The following is a 6,102-nucleotide window of genomic DNA, read 5'->3' as shown; positions in this document are numbered from 1 at the left end:
GAACATTTACAGAGGTATATTTAGTTTGTTTGTTAAGACTATTCTATAGGAACAGTTACAGAGGTATATTTAGTTTGTTTGTTAAGACTATTCTATAGGAACAGTTACAGAGGTATGTTTAGTTTCTTTGTTAAGACTATTCTATAGGAACAAATACAGAGGTATATTTAGTTTCTTTATTAAGACTATTCTATAGGAACAGTTACAGAGGTATATTTAGTTTCTTTGTTAAGACTATTCTATAGGAACAGTTACAGAGGTATATTTAGTTTATTTGTTAAGACTGTTCTATAGGAACAGTTACAGAGGTATATTTAGTTTCTTTGTTAAGACTATTCTATAGGAACAGTTACAGAAGAAACTAAATATACCTCTGTCTGTAACTGTTCCTATAGAATAGTCTTAACAAAGAAACTAAATATACCTCTGTAACTGTTCCTATAGAACAGTCTTAACAAATAAACTAAATATACCTCTGTAACTGGTATATTTAGTTTCTTTGTTAAGACTGTTCTATAGGAACAGTTACAGAGGTATATTTAGTTTCTTTATTAAGACTATTCTATAGGAACAGTTACAGAGGTATATTTAGTTTGTTTGTTAAGACTATTCTATAGGAACAATTACAGAGGTATACTTAGTTTGTTTGTTAAGACTCTTCCATAGAAACATTGAGATATATATTTAATACCTAAACTATAAGAACCTGAGTGTTAGATTATCTATTTAATACTTGTTTCTCAAGTAATGTTGTAAACAATTTAGATTTAACCAACAAATCTGCCAATTATAAATGCATTTTTATTTTAAAGTTAATAAAGCCCTGTATCTAATTGAATTGTGTGTTATGACCTGTTCTGATACTATTTTACCACTTGTAAGAAAATGGAACTTGTAATAAGTACGGGCACTCTTATTTTTGTTTTGTTTATACGTTCTTGTTTCTTACTTTATGCTTTTAGTAAAATAGAAATGCTTTAATCTGGCTTTGATGTTAGCACTAGACAACAGAGAAAGTGAAATAATTGACTGTATTGTGTAACTGAAGTAATATTTCTGATTTATTCTATTCTTAAGTAACACTTATGTAGTTCCATTTGTTAAATGTACAGATTTCTATATTAGGCAACAGATGGTGTTGATAAGAGTTTACTGTTTCAACTGACTCATCCAGGACTACCTCCAGTTCTGTTTCATGCTGATACGCCCAGCTCTGCAGAAAGGTAACTGTCTTTTAGTATTCTGTTCTACATTTGGTAATTTTCACTCCTTGGGTGTTTTAATTATTCTTGTTCGTAAAAACTGATTATGTGAACTTAATGAAACTTATTACTAAAGTTTCAGTTTGTAAAGTTGAACTGAAGATTTTCTTTTCCTTCTGAATGAAATTGAAAGTTTTTTTTTTCATGATTCTTTTTTTTTTACTTAGCAATGTTAATACCACTAATGTAGTTTAATTTGGATATTTTGTTCTTATTTAATGCAAAACTTTACACTACCTATATCACAGACTTTGAGAAATAACCAGTTTATTATGTCTTGAGGTTTATGAGGTGGGAAAGTTTGAGTTATGTTTATCCTGTATTATCTTACCTTTACTCAAGTTCCAGGTGTTTATATGTATCCTTTCAATGTATCGTTATATGTGTTCTTTTTTCTCGTAATCTTAACAGATGGATCAGGGCCATGAAAGAAGCAACTCACCTGGAGTGACGAGTAAAATTATCAAAATTTGTGGTTACAGTAGAAAGTTTGTATCAAAAATTTGTCACCTGTACATCCAACGATACTGCCAAGAGGCTTTAGTTCAAAGATTATATTTGTGTGAAGAACCAAACAACTTAAAATATAAATTAATAATATGTCTGTATAGAGTAAAAAAAGCACCACTGTATAAAGTAATATATTAATATTTTTCTGACACAGTTTCTAAAATAAACTGAAGATAAATAACAAATCTGCCTGTTATGAATTGAGCTGTTGGAAGAAAATTCTTTAAAACTCTTAAACGAAAGCTTAACTACTACTTAGCAGAGACGATAGCAGCCATGGGTTTCTGTAGTTGATTAACTGAATTTTTTTTTATATGTCGTTAAGTTATATAACTACACAACACAATGATTAGGGCTGAATATATTTACTTGAACAAAAATCTTACCATGATACTGACTATTGTCTATATATTAAAATAAAGTTTATAAATACCCTGATACTGACTATTGTCTATATATTAAAATAAAGTTTATAAATACCCTGATACTGACCATTGGTTACCTATTAAAAAATAAAGTTTATAAATACCCTGATACTGACTATTGGCTATATATTAAAATAAAGTTTATAAATACCCTGATACTGACAATTGATGTTTGTTTACAAACATCAAGTTTTCACTGTTATAATAATAATTTATTGAATAATATTAGGCAGGTGTTTGTTTACAAGCATCAAGTTTCCACTGTTATAATAATAATTTATTGAATAATATTAGGCAGGTGTTTGTTTACAAGCATCAAGTTTCCACTGTTATAATAATAATTTATTGAATAATATTAGGCCAGGTGTTTATTTACAAGCATCAAGTTTCCACTGTTATAATAATAATTTATTGAATAATATTAGGCAAGTGTTTGTTTACAAGCATCAAGTTTCCACTGTTATAATAATAATTTATTGAATAATATTAGGCAGGTGTTTGTTTACAAACATCAAGTTTCCACTGTTATAATAATTATGTGACTTAGTTAACTGAATATTTTATTTATGTGTAGTCCAACAGTTTAGTACATGAACAGCCTATTATCTTAATGTACAATACTTCTGATTCAAGTAAACTTTAAACACTGTGATATTATTTTTAGAGTATTTATGATAGTATGTTAAAAAATGCACTTTTTAAAATAAATCTTTTCAAATTGTATTTGGTTTCATGAAAGTTAGATTTGTGTATGTTGCTTAGCTCTGCACGAGAAATGTTTATGTTTAGTTGTAAAATGTTGTTAGGTTTGGCCGAAGAATGGCCATTTACCTATGTACAGAAAAAGTCTGGATTCTTGGACAGTTTGCATCTCAAGTTGCATTTCTCAGAATTCTCAGGTGGTTTCTAGTTTTGTTTTGATGCTAATGTTTTAGATTAAAAGCTGTGATGATTGGATTTTATAATATAGAAATGCTGACTGTAGCTTTTAAGTCTGTGCCTGTATAACAATCTTAGACCGAGTGTTTCTTGTAGTGTAACATGGAATGTTACGTAGTTTATAGTTACAAATAGTGTAAATGTTGTACTCAATTTTTTATCTAAAATTCACTGACATTTATTTCTGATACCTCCACTATTTTAACAGGCTTTTAGACGTTTAGTATTGTTCTTGCATGTTATGTTCATTTAAACCTGCAATCAGAATATGTATAAAAATTGTTAGTGATATACAATACCAGTTGTAACCTGGTAGTTACAGAGCATGTCTATACCAACTGAGAATTTGGGATTTATTAAAAGTGATGTTTAAAATTGTCGTGTAATCATAATTACCTCATACAAAGCTGTCCATGAATGATGGAGTACATGTACACTAAATTGTGAAATTAGTTTGTTTATCGTTGAATGTTTATTTAATATGTTTTAGAAAAACCATAAATCCAATAACAAAACTGTTGGTTCACTAAATCTTGATGACAAGCTGACCAGAGTAGCCAAATTTTTATAATGATAATGTATATCTTGCTACTAATAAAAGTTACAAAATTTTAAACTTCTTCATCAGTTTAATAGGACTGTTATTTTAGCATATATAAACTGTAGTATCAAGCTTTTATTCAGAAGTGTTTAATTGGGGAAAATTTAATACCAGTTTTTTTTCTTGAAATGATAAGAAATTGTATGTAAAAAAGCTATTATTATAAAGAGGAATTATTGGAGACAATGTTTGAAACTGTAAATAAACATGTTTCCTTGAGTGACTCTATGTTATTGTCTTATTAAAATAATAGGTTCATTTGTAACAGGACTATAACATACTATGCCCATATAAAACAGGAATTGCACAACACATGACACTGAGAATGGGCTATGCCTCAAATCTGTAACATCACCAATTAGTAAAGAGCTGTGAGGATCTAAAACTGGATGTCATACAGGTCTTTTTCTCAGAAAAGCTCATTTTCTTCAGGGTTCTAAAACAATATGTTTGTTAAAATAAAAGCCATGTTTCAAGGAGTAATGTTTGTACCAGGGTGAGGAGTTTAACATTATGTTTTCGGGAGTAATTCTTGTAACTAGGTGATGTGTTTCACATTAGGTTTAAAGGAGTAACACTTGCAACAAGTCGACATTAGGTTCTAGGAGTAATGTTTGTACCAGGGTGAGGAGTTTATTAACATTATGTTTTCGGGAGTAATTCTTGTAACTAGGTGATGTTTTTGACATTAGGTTTCAAGGAGTAACACTTGTAACAAGTCGACATTAGGTTCTAGGAAGTAAGCTGTAACTAGGTGATGTGTTTGACATTAGGTTCTAGGAAGTAAGCTGTAACTAGGTGATGTGTTTGACATAAGGTTTTTAGGAGTGAAGCTTGAAACAAGGTAACGTGTTTGACATTAGGTTTCGTGACGTTACTGAAAGTCAATCCACTATAATAACCAGTGAATGTTGCATGCCCTGTGGTCAGTTGTTAAGTGATGGCTCTGTGTAAATCTTTAGAGTCTATAATATGCCCATTTCACCTGTAAGTCAAATAAGGCAAGATTCAGATAAAATTATCAAAAGAACCAACAGAAAGATAGGAACTTATTTGAGACAAAATGCCAAAGGGGTAATCTTGTAAAATACAGTTGCATCAGATGACCAAAATATTTGTAAATGTTTGGCACAGATCAATTTATGGGATAACCACACAACACAATTATTAACTATGTATTGTCAGAAAGAAAAATTAGGTATGTCCAATTTAAACTGTACTGCAACTAAGGATATGTTCAACATAAACTGTACTGCAACTAAGGATACGTCCAACTTAAACTGTACTGCAACTAAGGATACGTCCAATTTAAACTGTACTGCAACTAAGGATACGTCCAATTTAAACTGTACTGCAACTAAGGATACGTCCAACTTAAACTGTACTGCAACTAAGGATACGTCCAACTTAAACTGTACTGCAACTAAGGATACGTCCAATTTAAACTGTACTGCAACTAAGGATACGTCCAATTTAAACTGTACTGCAACTAAGGATACGTCCAATTTAAACTGTACTGCAACTAAGGATACGTCCAATTTAAACTGCACTGCAACTAAGGATACGTCCAATTTAAACTGCACTGCAACTAAGGATACGTCCAATTTAAACTGTACTGCAACTAAGGATACGTCCAATTTAAACTGTACTGCAACTAAGGATGGATAGATGTACACCTGAAGAATGATTGGTTTAAAATGTGATGCTCGTCACTGGATTAACAGCCAAATCACACAGCACAAAGAATAACAGTTTACAGGATATTTGCACCTAAACCATTAACAAGTCATGGATACCAAAAACCACTAGAGATAATTATTTTTCTTTACTTAAGAACAGCATTTTTATCCATTTCTGGCATGATCTCTAGCAATGCCAGACATATTCATACCATTCAGATGAAATATTATGTTCCAGTGACTGTTGCAACTTAGCAGATTGATATTTACTGTGTTCATTTGGTTGTTGTGACTTACTTAATAGGTTGATATTTACTGTGTTCCATTGACTGTTGTGACTTACTTAATAGGTTGATATTTACTGTGTTCCATTGACTGTTGTGGCTTGCTTAGCAGATTGATATTTACTGTGTTCATTTGACTGTTGTGACTTACTTAACAGGTTGATATTTACTGTGTTCCATTGACTGTTGTGTCTTATTTAGCTGGTTGGTATTTGCTGTATTCAATTGACTTTTGTGGCTTACATAGCAGGATGGTATTTACTGTGTTCCATTGACTGTTGTGACTTACTTAATAGGTTGATATGTACTGTGTTCCATTGACTGTTGTGACTTACTTAACGGGTTGATACTTACCGAGTTCAATTGACTGTTGTGGCTTAATTAGCAGGTTGGTATTCACTG

The 6,102-nt window shown here is 30.9% G+C and overlaps 1 long non-coding RNA gene across 2 annotated transcripts; it reads left to right on the top strand.

Moving 5' to 3' along the window:
* The first annotated feature begins 28 nt into the window (after window positions 1-28).
* LOC106477162 lies at window positions 29-5,090 on the top strand. 2 transcript variants are annotated; one of them, XR_001291969.2, is made up of 4 exons: window positions 29-63; window positions 1,126-1,223; window positions 1,674-4,335; window positions 4,511-5,090. It is a non-coding gene; the product is annotated as an uncharacterized LOC106477162 (long non-coding RNA). The 2 variants fall into 2 exon arrangements; XR_001291970.2 differs by lacking the exon at window positions 29-63 and adding an exon at window positions 202-259.
* Window positions 5,091-6,102: the final 1,012 nt, after the last annotated feature.

The sequence above is a fragment of the Limulus polyphemus genome, unplaced genomic scaffold (genome assembly GCF_000517525.1).
Source record: "Limulus polyphemus unplaced genomic scaffold, Limulus_polyphemus-2.1.2 Scaffold13098, whole genome shotgun sequence".
Lineage (NCBI taxonomy): Eukaryota > Metazoa > Arthropoda > Merostomata > Xiphosura > Limulidae > Limulus > Limulus polyphemus.
The sequence above is the reverse complement of the archived record's forward strand: the minus strand, read 5'-3'. Positions and strand labels throughout refer to the sequence as shown.